This window comes from Choloepus didactylus, chromosome 8 (genome assembly GCF_015220235.1).
Source record: "Choloepus didactylus isolate mChoDid1 chromosome 8, mChoDid1.pri, whole genome shotgun sequence".
Classification (NCBI taxonomy): Eukaryota; Metazoa; Chordata; class Mammalia; order Pilosa; family Megalonychidae; genus Choloepus; species Choloepus didactylus.
Window position 1 is genome coordinate 143,677,011 of NC_051314.1, and position 15,822 is coordinate 143,692,832.

Here is a 15,822-nt window from a genome sequence, read left to right on the forward strand (position 1 = left end):
TTTTTTTCATGAATTGTCACAACACGGTTGATAAAATAAACGTAGAGGGCAGGCTTTCAGCGCCCGCTTTGCTAAGTAGGAAACCCGACCTGTTTGGGGGAGTTGGGGGGCAAATCTCTGCCTACCCCCAGCTTGAACCCCCACCATCTATCCATCCCTTCACTCTCTAAAAGGAATCTTGGTTTCCCTCCTACCACGGGCTAAAAGACCCCGGTAGTTCTAGCGTCACAATATTAAGTAAAAAGGAATCTGTCACATCCTGTCTTCGAACTGATTAAAAATGAACTCATTCCTGACAGGGGGTGCGTCCTTTCCTAGAGATGTGGGTACTTTCCTGGAAACGTTTCTAAGTACGAGAGTTCTCAGGATCAATATAAGGGAAAGTTGCGTGGAGTTGGTGTTGGAGCAAAAGGTGAACAGACTGGTAGGGATGGCCTGTCTTCTGTCAAACTGTCATTGTCACAGACTCGGGATTTGATTATCTGAATCTGAGCAATGGAAAGCTGCCTTCCAAGGGGGTTTTTCTGTTCTTGTGGATTCCTTGATGATTCTTCTAATGCTAAATCCTATTCTTTCACAGCGCACTTGAGGCCTACCTCCTTGTGTTCCCAGGCCCTCAAAGCAAATATTATTTCATTGTAAGTAGACGATCTCTCCTTTGTTTGGACCGCGAATACCTAAAGGGGAGGATTAAGGAAATGTTCGGACAATGTCTCACTCTTCCATGCTCAGAAGAGCCCTGGCCTGCTGCTTTTCCAGCCTCCTAAACGGAATTTGGCATCACGCACCAAATACTCTTCCTATCTAGCACCCCATGACCCCCAAGCCAGGGATGGGGATGGAGGTGTCCCGTATCTCCTTCCTTCTCTTCATTCCTCACATCCTGTCTTCCTAAATATTTCTCCAGGTTCCTTGAGGGCAGCCCTGTGACCAGGATCCAGTCTTGCCTCTCCCACATGCTACCTCTACAATAGCACAAGGTGATCTCCCCAAACTCAGACCTGATCATGGATCGCCTTTGCTCAGAACCCTTGGGAAGAGAACCCATACTCCTTCTGATGGAGCCCCAGGCCTCCTTGTCCATCCAGCCTAACCTTTGCACCCCACCCCCAGGCTCCCTGTCACCTCTGCCCACCAGCTCTGGCACCCCCTTCTGGGTCCCCAATGGGCCAGGTTTTCACTCATCCCCTCGCCCCTCAAATAATGGCGCCACTCTGCTTGCAGGCTGTGGATGGCTCTGGAAGCATTCTCTGAGTCTTCATCACAAATCACTCTCTCCACCCCCACCCCTCCCAACTCACACCCCTCCAAGCTCTACCAGCCAGGCCCCCTTTCTGCCTTCCAATGACTCTTTCTCTCTCTGGGTTTCTGCATTTCCTGCTCCCCTTGCCCCCAACTCTTGGTGTAGCTTGCTCCTTGTCCTCCAGGTTTCCACACCAAGGCTGCCTCCCAGACAACCTTCCCTGGCCTCCCGCAGGTGCTCTTTGTGTCATCTTCCCATTTATTTCCTTCTTAACACTCATCTGCAATCGGTAGCCACGGCCCCCGTTCGCAGCACAGGTGCCAGGGCGATTGTTTCTCACCCTCTCTGTGCCTCAGTTTCCTCATCTATGAAATGGGGATTAAGTCCTGTTCCACTCTTGGAGGTTTTAGGAGGATCCAGTGAATATATGTAAGGGACTTTGAACAGGGACTTGCTGTATAAGTGTAAGCTGCTGTGTGACTTGCTCTTGTTGTGTCCCCGTGGCCTGGACCGGTGCCAAGCGTGGGAGCTCCTTTCCCCTCCCCCAAGCCTTTTGTGCCCGGGGACTGGAATAGGAATGGATGAGAATTTAGGGAAGAAAAATTGTATTTGAAGAACTTGAAGGCCCGGTAGAACCAGGCCAGAGTAAAACATGATGAATGAGATTAAACTGAAACCTAAATTATCAGACAGTTAATGAAAATAGGGAGGAAATATATTCTCTGACTCTCCAGTGGTTAGGCCTGGAGTTGATAGATGCAAAGCTTTGCCAGCCAGAGTTCAGAAAGCGATTCCACCACCACGGTGCCAGGCAGTTACTTCCAAAGGCACATGTGTAATCAAAAGATCTTTTGCAAAGTGTCAGTCCACTGACCAGCCCCAACATGTACTTCTGATTAAGGAATCTGGAGTGTCTCCATTTTCAGCCTGAGTTTAATACTTGGTAAAGAGGCTGGCTGCAAAAGAGACAAGTGTAGCTGGTTTATGGAAACTCGCCTTTGTGTGGTTGGCTTTTGCTGCTGGAGAGGAGTAAGAAAGAGGGAGGAAAACTCTCCCTTTGCCCTTCCAGAGGGCAAACAGGACTTTGAGACCTGAATATCTGGAGCTCCCCTGGCCTCTCAGCTTGGTTTTGAGAAGAGCGGAATTTTCAGAGGGTGGAGGTGCCCTGAGGCTTGGAGATGGGGAGGTGGAAAGGATGGAGAAAGATGGTAGCACCCTCAGAAGAGGGAAGGGATGCCAGCTGGCATCTGCAATGCACCCATTCCCTCTGCCAACCCCGTGCCCTCAGAGGGAGTAGGGGAGGATGGGGTGCTGAACTCTACGAGGTGGGTCTCAGGCAACATCTGCAAAGGGTCTGAGGCTGGGCCAGGAGGGATGCAGTCTTTGACCTCAAAATGGACTGCAAGGTGTTGGGCTGGGAGCAGCTCAGGGATGACTCTGTTGCATGGATGTCATGTCAGGACCCTTTTGCTGTTTCGAGGCACCATGTGAACTGAGGGAGAAGGGGTGAAGGCATTGCTGTCCCCTTGTGAGTGAGGACGCATTTAGATTTAACTGGGTTTAGAGAAATAAATTAAGGTGTTTTTTTTTTTAAATGCCCCAAGTTGTGGAGTAAAAATTATACCTGCTACACAAATTAAAAAGTTCCAGGCTCTTAACTCTGGGATCTGAAGTCACAGCTTTCCTTCCTGGCGAGCTTGGGGTGGGGGCGTGGGGGGGGACCATGTCGGGGGCAATTGGGATACAGTTCCTCAGCTCTGATCTTGGCTAGAAGACCATTGTGGGTGGAGAAGAGTGGCTCCATTCATTCACACAGCTGCCTAGCTCAGGGTGGAGGACGATGTGTGTGGGGGGGGGTGGAGGTAGAGGGGTGGAGGGGAGGAGGAGTCTGGGGTACACAGCCACTTCCTAGGAGCCCATGTCATGGTAGACCCCCACCCCCATCCCTGAAGTCCCAGTGCGGCCTCGGACAAGTCTCTTTTAGCCTTTTGCTGCCCATCTCCTCACCTTTCCAATGGGCCTGATAATAATATTCATCTCACAGCCTTGGGAGGACGATGAATTCGACACACATTAAATATTCTGAAGCCAAAGAACCGGTAACAATGAACAACAAATATTATTCCAAGCCCTTACCCTGTGCTAAGTACAAGCTAAAAGACTTTCCAAATATTAGTTATTTGAGTCATCCCAAGAATCCCATGAGGTGGAAACTCTTTTTATCCTTCTGCACATGAGGAACCAGAGATCAAGTAGGCATGCCTGAAGTGATTCTGCTACTCAGATTTGAACCCAGAGCCATCCCCTCGGAGACCCTGAGCTCTTATCTTCCATGCTGTACTACCATATGCTATACAAATGAAAGATACTGCCATTTGCAAGGAGCATGGTCACAAATATATATGCCATTGGGTAGGGATGGAATCATGGCTGGAGTTGGCTGGCACGTGGGAGCTGAGAATGTGCTGTGTGGGTATATTCGTTCCTAACCTGTGCCGTATGGAATGTAGATTTACATTCCATTTTCTGCCTTTCCGGAGAATAACACAGGCATCTTTCTCTTCTACACTCCAACTAGAGAAAGACCCCTCTGGGGCAGGTTAAAGTGTTTGGCTGGTTTCAAGCAAACCCTAGTATATTTTTATACCCAACCCTTCTTTCTCTTCACTCCTGGGCCAATTAAAAAAAAAGAATCCTACATCCTCTCAAATACTTAAAAGCATGGTCCTTGGGTTACACAAAGAAATCATCTAATCACTGTGTTTCATTTCTTTATTTTTCCCTCATGATAGCTATGTTTTCTAATTGTGCTGTGTTCTCATTACATTCAATAGTGGCTTATAATTTTTTCCTGGTTGGGAATCTTGGTTTAGACTGGTGCAATCCATGGTGACAAAAACCAAGAGCAGGGCTTTCTGAAACGAAGACAGGAATCAATCAAAACATCACAAACTAATTAATGCAACGAGGATCCCCTGGGAGCAGCTGTTTCCCAGCGACAACCTTGGGAGACATGCGAATACTGTAGGTTAGCTCCCTGGAAGACCCTTTCTGCTTATTTACTTAGAAACGTATGGTAACAACCAGAGTTGATGCCAGGCACTTAACCAGGTGCCAGGGCATCGTTTTCAGCTTCTCAACAGCCCGGTGAGGTGGCTCCTGTTATTAACCCCGTTTTACAAAGAATTCAGGTGAGTATTTGTAACCCACCCCAGGTCCCACAGAAGGCCAGTGGGCACAGCCAGTCATCAAATTCTGGCAATCCGACTGCACAGGGTGTGTTCTTAACTCTTGCTTGGGTTTTCTTTCAATCATCGATTACCTGCATCCCGCACAGAACCTAGCATTAATTCCTGCCAGCTGAAATACAATAATATTTATCCATGCATTGGCCCATTGCTTCTTTGCAAAAGCGAGTTAAGATGGAAGTATCTGTGAAATTGAATGGAAAAAATTTTCAATAAATATTCTTTTCAGTTGTGGCTTCTAACATTTTGCAGGCTTATGTGTGGGTGACATCAATCAGTCAGTCAATCAGTCAGTCTTGCAAGCAAGCAAGCAAGCAAGCAAGCAGAATGTATCAAAAGGATAAGTCAGAGCTAGCAGAGGAGCCAGGATTGAAAAAAGCCAGTGTGCTGGGGACTCAGGCAGGGAGGCGAGCATGTGTCCGTGGGGTTGGGTGGGAGCTGGAAACACTGAGAGAAGACTTGATGCGATGATTTCCCCTGCCCCCAAATAAAATTCAGAGCTGCCTCAGATTATGACGGCAAACAATTATTTAGTAAAGAATAACGTCGAGTTCAGTTCAGCAAATTTCCAGATTTCTGACTTAGTCGAATAGGACGGAGGTTAGACTGTGCAAGTGGGGATTGGCTGCACAAGATTTAACTTTTTAAGAGATATCATGGTGGAAAATAAAAAGGTTGGGCGTGTTTATCTACAGAGGGCTTCTGAACCATAGACCCTGCAGCGCTCATCTAGGGGAAATATGGAGACAGCGAGAGAGGCAGACTCAGGACTCAGCTTTAAAAAGGCAGTGGTTCCAAACTCAAACCAGCATCACAGTCACCTGCAGGGCTTGTTAAAACCATGGCTGGGCCCCACCTCCAGAGATGGTCTGAGTGGTGATGCCAGTATTTGCATTTCTAGCAAGTTCCTGGAGCTGCTGCTGCTGGCCCAGGGCCCAAGGGAGCCAGCCGTTCCACCTGTCTGGGATTTGCTTCTCCAGGCATCCCAGTTTCCTGGCTGTTCTCCCAGCTTCTCAGGCTCTGCACTTCCCCTGGACCTCAGCGGATATCACGCCTTCACCATCCTCAGATCCCTGCTCAGATGGCACTCAATTGGTGAGATCTTTTTTCTGTCCACCTTTCTTAAAAATAGCACCTCCTCCCACCCGCCCTCCCAAGACTATCCCCAGCTCTAATCCCTTCTTGCTTTATTTGTCTCCATCATACTTATCACCTCCTAACAGACTCTGCAGTTCATTTATTTACTTATGTATTTTGTTTATCATCTGTCCGTCCCACAAGAACCAGCATTTAAGTCTGTTTTGTTTATTGTAGAGTCTCCAGGGATTAGAACGGTCTGAGTACACATTAAATGTTCGATAAATATTTGTTGAATGGATAAAGAAAATAAATTGAATGAACGTTCTTGGATGTAGAATGGTGGTATTAAGAATTTAGCTATTTGTTTAGTTGGTTATCACCTTAATTCTGATGGGAAGCTTCCTAACTGTTTGCCTCCCTGTCTACTATGAAACAAGACCATGCTGCTCCGTGTCTGAAAAAAATCACCTCTTGGCTCCTTGGGCAAAGACAAAGCTTCTTGGTCTTTCTTTGTGAACAGGTGCTTTTGTTGAGGGCTGAGGCAGTCCTTGTTCCCTGTTTGCTGACAGCCTGGTGGGAAACGGGCTCACAATTCCCTGCTGGCCTCAGCTCTCAGCAAACCAGAACCTCAGGCCGCCCCTGTCTGTTGCTTTACCCAGGCTGCACCTCTGCACATCTGCCCTTCCTCCCGGCCCTTCCCCTGGCTCGCTCTCGCTCACCCCCATTCACTCTTCAGACTCAGCCGGGACCTCCTGTTCTCTGGGAAGCCTTCCCCGAGGTTCTCCTCTTCTGTGGTCCTAAAATAGTCTGCACAGATCTCTGCACTCAGCAAGTAACAACTATCTTTACTTTATTGGGAATTCCTCGAGGGTAGGGGCAAGTTTGGTTTCTTTCTGCTCTCAGAACTGTATTTGATAGCGTGTTCCAATTTGCTAAAGCTGCTGGAATGCAGAATACCAGAAATGGATAGGCTTTTATAAAGGGGATTTATTTGTTCACAAATTTACAGTCCTAAGTCCACAAAAGTGTCCAAACTAAGGCATCAACAAGAGGATACCTTCACTGAAGATAGGCTGATGGTGTCCGGAACACCTCTGTCAGCTTGGAAGGCATGTGGCTGGCATCTGCTGGTCCTTTGCTCTCGGGTTGTATTGCTTTCAGCTTCTGATTCCAGTGGCTTTCTCTTTAAGCATCTGTGGGTTCTCACTTAGCTTCTCCAGGGCAAACTCTGGGCTTCATCTCTTAGCTTAGCATCTCCAAATGTCTTTCTGTCTGTGTCTCCAAGCATCTGGGTCTGTGTCAGCTCTGAGTTCTCTTAAGGACTCCAGTAAACTAATTAAAACTCACCTTCAATGGGCGGGGTCACATCTCCATGGAAATAATCTAATCAAAAAGTCCCACCCACAATTGGGTGGGTCACATCTCCATGGAAACAATCTAATCAAATGATCCCACCCACAATAGGTCTGTCCCCCACAAGAGTAGATTAAAAGAACATAAACCTTTATGGTGTACATATTCAAACCAGCATGTAAGACATCCTATGATTTGTTCATCTGTACAGTGTATTTGGTTTTGAATTATCATTTTCTTTTGGTCCAACATCATCATAATAATCAGCTAATGTGTTTTTATAATGACATCCAGTCAGCCAATAAAACACAGGAGGAGGGTCAGCGATGCTAGAAAATAGCACCGTGGCCAGTGTTTCAATGTGGTTCCGTAGAATTGCTTTAATAAAGGCAGCCTCAGTTACATCATCCCGAAGCCACGAGTGGCCTCGTGTGTCGTAAACAAACTGTGGCCCTCCATGATGCCAAGCCCAAGGGCCAGCTGTCCTAGGTCCCTGCATTATGCCTGGAAGACTCCGGAAAGCCTTGGTGGAGGCCTTCCAAGACACCTAATGGCTGGTGTAATTTCTTTCTAGAAATGGATGCCCGGCCACTGTTCCTATGAGTTTCAACTTGGCAGCTCTGAATCGGTTTGACCTTTGCTTGCAGAAGTCTGAGGTTACACTTCCTTTATGATTATTATTTTCTGAACTTCCCTAGCGTGGTTTTTAGGGACATCTTCACAAATAGTTTCCCCAATCCCCACCCCTCCTTTTGCTCTCTCAAAAGCCTGAAACAAAGCAAATAAACCCTGCTGTGAACATCTGAGCCTAGAGCAGAGGCTGGGGACAATGTTGGCCTTTTGTCATCATAGAAGAGGGAATGCATAGTGGTAAGGAAGGAAAGTACCTTTAGAGTCCTCAGAGAATGCCTCCCAGGTGCTTTACAAAGAAAACTCCCATGGAAACCCTTACGCCCCGAACTGGGGTAAGCTAATAGTAATAATAATAATAATAGCTATTATTGAGTGGGCTGTGTTAGGCCTATAATGTATGTGATCTATAACCCTGGCAGCAACACAGCACAGTACATGGTCTTGTTTCATAGTAGACAGAGAGACAACTAGTTAGGAAGCTTTCCCATCAGAACCAACTAAACAAATAGCTAAATTCTTATACAGATCTGGAAATCAAGGCTCAGGAACATCACATATATTGCCAAATGCCCAAACCTACAAAGAGGCAGGTTGGGATCTAGGTCTGTCTCAATGTCCTAAGCGTGTTCTCCCCACTGAGGCTTAATTTTGAGCAAAAAGCAGAATCAATCAGTGAAGAGACCCCAGCGAGAAGTCTCCGTGTTGGTTTCGGGGGAGTGATAATGCCCGTGGAAGGGTTCCCTCTGGTCTTGTCATCGGAATCACCCCCAAGCAGATGGCTGGGGCAGGTCACCTGGACCCTTGTGTGCTGCCCTGGCATTCTAAGTCTGGAGGTATGGAGCTTTCAGACAGTGACTTAGGGATTCCCTCTGGTTTCAACCCAGTTCCCTCTGACTCTGCAGTGCAGAGTGGTAGACCAGATGGCCCCAGGGTGTAAGCCCAAGTCAGTGACACCCTGGATGTGTCAAATTGGGCTCAAATACCACTTTCAGGCTTACCTTCCTCCTCTTGGTATCGCTAAGAGGATTCTGTTGCATATTGTGAGGTTGTTGGCACAGGGCATGTAATAAAGTATGTGTTATTAATATTCCCATCTCTAGCACTCTTGTCAGTGAAGGCCACAGACCTGGCGTCCGTGGTCTGTGTAACACACCCCCTTGTGTGCACATGAGATGCTTGCTTTAAGGCCTGTCTGTAAGTGTGGCAAGCTTTAATGAGTCCCCAGATGAGTTAAGTCCTGTAAATAAATCAGAGGAAACATCCTTGTCCGGAATAACTGTGCCCTCAGTTCCATCCCTTTCTCTGAGCGTGCTGCCTGCCTTCTTGTAGAGAGCACTTGCCCAGCCCCTGTGGTTAACTTGAGAGAATCTGAGTCCACACAGGTGGTCCACAGCTTCATCCAGCATCTGGGGGTACCCCGTTTGCTTCAGGTGGATGCCTGAGAGCACGACAAGCAGTCACTAAAGGTGCCTGGTAGAGAGTGACATCCCTCATTAGGTGTGCTGTGTGACAACAGCCACAGCCCTACGGGAGCTTCTGGTTCCTTCCACCTGCCAAGACCCTCGCAGCCCCAGGTCACTCAGCAAGTGGGAACAGCAACCAACATGCTGCAGACCCCCCAGAGTTTCTACTGCTTTTCTTAGGAGTCTGAGCAAAAATCCCATTTTATATGGGAAAAAGCCTGCACAGAGGAGTAGAAAATGAGCTCAACTTTGGTAAGGTTATTCAATCTTCAGTTCAATGGGAAATCCAAGGGGGGTTCTAGATTCAACAAAACCTGGTGCCATGACTATCCATTTTTAATAATGAAGCGTTTGCACGATGGCACACTTGGCTGTCCGTCGTCCACAATGGAGCTGAGGGTGTGTCATTTGACAAGGGAGCAAGTTGGCACCAGCGAGCTCCTGGCCTTCTGAGGGTGCCTGGAGAGTCTGTGGGACTTTCTGAATTAGAGAAGACAGTTTCCCACTCCAGGCCATGACCATATTCACCAATATCTGTCACCTACCAGCATCTGAACAGGATGCTTGCTAGAGCAAATGTTTATACACTCAAAACCATGGGTGGTTACACTTCCCACTGTGGTGAGTTCCTCGTAATATAAAAGTACCCAACATTCCGTGGGATTTAAAAAGAAATCTGGTGTCATTCTTTAAGAAGTATTTAAAATAGTGAAACATTACAAGCATTCAGCAGAAGTACAAGAAATAATACTATTAGGATTAAACAGTAGCCTTATTTGCTTATTTGATTCCCTCTTTTATTAAAGGGAGAGGGAGCTCAAGCCACACCTTTCATCCTTTCCACTTCCTCCCCCAGAGGTTGACTCCTAAATTTGGTGTATATCATTCTCATGTTGGTTTTTCCCTTTTACTAAATATGTATGTAGCCATAAACAGTATGTACTATTGCTTTGAATGTGTCTAAACCTTACAGAAATGTTATCAGAACAGATTTATCTTTTCCCAATCTATTTTTCATTCTACAGAATGTATTTCAGATTTACCGAGTATTCATATATTTTGATTTAGTCCATTTGTCTCTTTCCGTTGTGTGCAAAGACCACAGGTTATTTATCTGTTCTTCTGAGGGGAAGTTTCCTCCTAAGTTTTCCCCTTCACAAGCAGCCAAGTTCTGTTTCCTCTGCCCGGTGTGCTTGCCTCCCAGTTTTTCATTCATTCGACAACATTCTCATAATGTCCACTTAGCTGTCTCCCTTACTCCTTTAAGTTTTTACTCAATTGTCACAAGGATTGCCAGATAAAATATAGGACATTGAGTTAAATTTGAATTTCAGATAGATGACAAGAAATGTGTACTATAAGTAGGTCCCAAATTTTGCATGAGACATACTACAAACAATTATTCATTGATTATTGGAAGTTAAAATTTTTTTTCTTTTTTCCCTTTTTTTTTTTTAACTTTTTTTCTTTTTAAAATCAACTGTATGAAAAAAAAAATACAATAAAAGAACATTTCAAAGAGACCATAACAAGGGAGTAAGAAAAAGACAACTAACCTAGGATAACTGCTTTACCTCCAACCTGTTCCTACTTTACCCCAAGAAAGTTACATAGTATAGCAACATTTCTGTGAACTTGCTCCTACTATATCCATCAGAAATTAACAGACCATAGTCATTCCTGGGCATCCCCAGAACGTTAAATAGCTTATCTGTTCTTCTTGGATTATTGTTCCCCCTTCCTTAATTGCTCCTATTGCTAGTTCCCCTACATTCTACATTATAAACCATTTGTTTTACATTTTTCAAAGTTCACATTAGTGGTAGCATATATTTCTCTTTTTGTGCCTGGCTTATTTCGCTCAGCATTATGTCTTCAAGGTTCATCCATGTTGTCATATGTTTCACGAGATCGTTCCTTCTTACTGCCGCGTAGTATTCCATCGTGTGTATATACCACATTTTATTTATCCACTCATTGTTGAAGGACATTTGGGTTGTTTCCATCTCTTGGCAATTGTGAATAATGCTGCTATGAACATTGGCGTGCAGATATCTGTTCGTGTCACTGCTTTCTGATCTTCCGGGTATATACCGAGAAGTGCAATCGCTGGGTCGAATGGTAACTCTATATCTAGTTTTCTAAGGAACTGCCAGACTGACTTCCAGAGTGGCTGAACCATTATACAGTCCCACCAACAATGAATAAGACTTCCAATTTCTCCACATCCCCTCCAGCATTTGTAGTTTCCTGTTTGTTTAATGGCAGCCATTCTAATCGGTGTGAGATGGTATCTCATTGTGGTCTTAATTTGCATCTCTCTAATAGCTAGTGAAGCTGAACATTTTTTCATGTGTTTCTTGGCCATTTGTATTTCCTCTTCAGAGAACTGTCTTTTCATATCTTTTGCCCAATTATAATTGGGCTGTCTGTACTATTGTCATTGAGTTGTAGGATTTCTTTATATATGCAAGATATCAGTCTTTTGTCAGATACATGGTTTCTAAAAAATTTTTCCCATTGAGTTGGTTGCCTCTTTACCTTTTTGAGAAATTCCTTTGAGGTGCAGAAACTTCTAAGCTTGAGGAGTTCCCACTTATCTATTTTTTCTTTTGTTGCTTGTGCTTTGGTGTAAAGTCTAGGAAGTGGCCGCCTAATACAAGGTCTTGAAGATGTTTTCCTACATTATCTTCTAGGAGTTTTATGGTACTTTCTTTTATATTGAGATCTTTCATCCATTTTGAGTTAAATTTTTGTGTAGGGTGTGAGGTAGGGGTCCTCTTTCATTCTTTTGGATATGGATATCCAACTCTCCCAGCCCCATTTGTTGAAAAGGCCATTATGACTCAGTTCAGTGACTCTGGGGGCCTTATCAAAGATCAGTCGGCCATAGATCTGAGGGTCTATCTCTGAATTCTCAGTTCGATTCCATTGATCTATATGTCTATCTTTGTGCCAGTACCATGCTGTTTTGACAACTGTGGTTTATAATAAGCTTCAAAGTCAGGGAGTGTAAGTCCTCCCACTTCATTTTTCTTTTTTAGAGTGTCTTTAGCAATTCGAGGCATCTTCCCTTTCCAAATAAATTTGATAACTAGCTTTTCCAAGTCTGCAAAGTAGGTTGTTGGAATTTTGATTGGGATTGCATTGAATCTGTAGATGAGTTTGGGTAGAATTGACATCTTAATGACATTTAGCCTTCCTATCCATGAACATGGAATATTTTTCCATCTTTTAAGGTCCCCTTCTATTTCTTTTAGTAGAGTTATGTAGTTTTCTTTGTATAGGTCTTTTACATCTTTGGTTAAGTTTATTCCTAGGTACTTGATTTTTTTAGTTGCTATTAAAAATGGTATCTTTTTCTTGAGTGTCTCTTCAGTTTGTTCATTTCTAGCATATAGAAACATTACAGACTTATGTGCATTAATCTTGTATCCCGCTACTTTGCTAAATTTGTTTATTAGCTCTAGTAGCTGTATCGTCGATTTCTCAGGGTTTTCCAGATATAAGATCATATCATCTGCAAACAATGACAGTTTTACTTCTTCCTTTCCAATTTGGATGCCTTTTATTTCTTTGCCTTGCCAGATTGCCCTGGCTAGCACTTCCAATACAATGTTGAATAACAGTGGTGACAGCGGGCATCCTTGTCTTGTTCCTGATCTTAGAGGGAAGGCTTTCAGTCTCTCACCATTGAGTACTATGCTGGCTGTGGGTTTTTCATATATGCTCTTTATCATTGAGGAAGTTTCTTTCAATTCCTACCTTTTGAAGTTTTTATCAAAAAGGGATGTTGGATTTTGTCAAATGCTTTTTAGCATCTATTGAGATGATCATTTGATTTTTCCCTTTGACTTTTAATGTGTTGTAATACATTGATTGATTTTCTTATGTTGAACATCCTTGCATGCCTGGAATGAACCCCACTTGGTCATGGTGTATGATTTTTTTAATGTGTCTTTGGATTCGATTTGCAAGTATTTTGCTGAGGATTTTTGCATCTATATTCATTAGGGAGATTGGCGGTAGTTTTCCTTTTTTGTAGCATCTTTGCCTGGTTTGGTATTAGATTGATGTTAGCTTCATAAAATGAGTTAGGTAGTGTTCCGTTTTCTTCAATGTTTTGAAAGAGTTTGAGTAAGATTGGTGTCAGTTCTTTCTGGAAAGTTTGGTAGAATTCCCCTGTGAAGTCATCTGGCCCTGGGCATTTATTTGTGGGAAGATTTTTGATGACTGATTGGATCTTTTGCTTGTGATGGGTTGGTTGAGGTCTTCTATTTCTTCTCTGGTCAGTCTAGGTTGTTCATGTTTCCAGGAAATTGTCCATTTCTCTACATTATCCAGTTTGTTGCCATACAGTTGTTCATAATATCCTCTTATAATTTTTTTAATTTCTTCAGGATCTGCAGTTATGTCACCTTTTTCATTCATTATTTTGTTTATATGGGTCTTCTCTCTTTTTGATTTTGTCAGTCTAGCAGGGGCTTGTCAATCTTGTTGATCTTCTCAAAGAACCAACTTTTGGTGATATTTATCCTCTCTATTGTTTTTTTGTTCTCTATGTCATTTATTTCTGCTTTAATCCTTGTTATTTCTTTTCTTCTACTTGGTTTAGGATTGGTTTGCTGTTCATTTTCTAGCTTCTCAGTTGATCCATTAGTTTTGATTTTGGCTCTTTCTTCCTTTTTAATATATGCGTTTAGTGCTATAAATTTCCCCTCAGCACTGCTTTTGCTGCATCCCATAGGTTTTGGTATGTTGTGTTCTCATTTTCATTCGTCTCTATATATTTAGCAATTCTCTTGCATTTCTTCTTTAACCCACTGATTGTTTAGGAGTGTGTTTTAACTCCAGGTATTTGTGAATTTTCTAAGTCTCTGATGGTATTGACTTCTAATTGTATTCCATTGTGGTCAGAGAATGTGCTTTGAATAATTTCAATCTTTTTAAATTTATTGAGGCTTGTTTTATGTCCCAGCATAGGATCTATTCTGGAGAAAGTTCTATGAGCACTAGAGAAGTATGTGCATCCTGGTGATTTGGGATGTAATGTTCTGTATATGTCTGTTAAATCTAATTCATTTATCAGATTGTTTAGGTTTTCAGTTTCCTTATTGGTCTTCTGTCTGGTTGATCTATCTATAGGAGAGAGTGATGTGTTGAAGTCTCCCACAATTATTGTGGAAACATCACTTGCTTCCTTTAGTTTTGCCAGTGTTTCTCTCATGTATTTTGTGGCACCTTGATTGGGTGCATAGACATTTATGATTGTTATTTCTTCTTGTTGAATTGCCCCTTTTATTAGTATGTAGTGGCTTCTTTGTCTCTCAAAACATCCCTGCATTTGAAGTCTATTTATCCGCGAGATTAATATTGCTACACCTGCTTTCTTTGGCTGTAGCTTGCATGAAATATTTTTTTCCATCCTTTCACTTTCAATTTCTTGTGTCCCTGTGTCTAAGATGGTCTCTTGTATGCAACATATTGATGGTTCATTTTTTTTGATCCATTCTGTGAATCTATATCTTTTAATTGGGGAGTTTAATCCATTTACATTCAACGTTATACCTGTGAAGGCATTTCTTGAATCAGCCATCTTATCCTTTGGTTTATGTTTGTCATATATATTTTTCCCCTCTCTCTATTAATATCCTTTATTGTACCCATACCAAATCTCTTTAGTACTGAACCCTTTCTCCAAGTCTGTCTGTCCTTCTTGTTTTCTCTGTCTGTAGGGCTCCCTTTAGTATCTCCAGTAGGGCAGGTCTCTTGTTTAGCAAATTCTCTCAGCATTTGTTTTGTCTGTGAAAAATTTAAGCTCTCCCTCAAATTTGAACGAGAGCTTTGCTGGATAAAGAATTCTTGGCTGGAAATTTTTCTCACTCAGAATTTAAATATATCGTGCCACTGCCTTCTCGCCTCCATGGTGGCTGCTGAGTAGTCACTACTTAGTCTTATGCTGTTTCCTTGTATGTGGTGAATTGCTTTTCTCTTGCTGCTTTCAGAACTTGCTCCTTCCTTCCGTGTTTGACAGTTGTATCAGAATATGTCTCGGGGTGGGTTTATTTGGATTTATTCTATTTGGAGTTCGCTGAGCATTTATGATTTGTGTATTATGTTGTTTTGAAGATTTGGGAAGTTTTCCCCAACAATTCTTTGAATACTCTTCCTAGACCTTTACCCTTTTGTTCCCCTTCTGGAACACCATGAGTCTTATATTTGGACGTTTCATATATCTATCATATCCCTGAGGTCCGTTTCGATTTTTTCAATTTTTTTCCCCATTCTTTCTTTTATGCTTTCATTTTCCATTCTGCCATCTTCCAGGTCACTGATTCGTTGTTCAACTTCCTCTAGTCTTGTACTATGAGTGTCCAGAATCTTTTTAATTTGGTCAGCAGTTTCTTTAAGTTCCATAAGATCATCCATTTTTTTATTTAGTCTTGCAATGTCTTCTTTATGCTCTTCTAGGGTCTTCTTGATATCCTTTGTATCCGATACTATCGTCTCATTGTTCATCTTTAGTTCTTTGAGTAGCTGCTCTAGGTGCTGTGTCTCTTCTGATCTTTTGATTTGGGTGTTTGGGCTTGGGTTATCCATATCGTCTTTTTTTTTCATATGCTTCATAATTTTCTGTTGTTTTTGGCCTCTTGGCATTTGCTGAACTTGATAGGGTTCTTTTAGGATTTGCAGACCAATTGAAGTCCTTATCTCTAATTTATCAGATCTACAGCTTTGTGGGGTACACTTTCTCTAACTAACCAGCAGGTGGCGTCCACGAACCACCTGTTCTCCACAAGCC

At 43.1% G+C, this 15,822-nt stretch overlaps 1 protein-coding gene across 7 annotated transcripts in view; it reads right to left on the reverse strand.

Moving 5' to 3' along the window:
* The window catches only part of FRMD4A (FERM domain containing 4A), a 449,454-nt gene that overhangs the window by 217,419 nt on the left and 216,213 nt on the right, over positions 1 to 15,822 (reverse strand). The gene's annotated exons all lie outside the window — the stretch shown is intronic.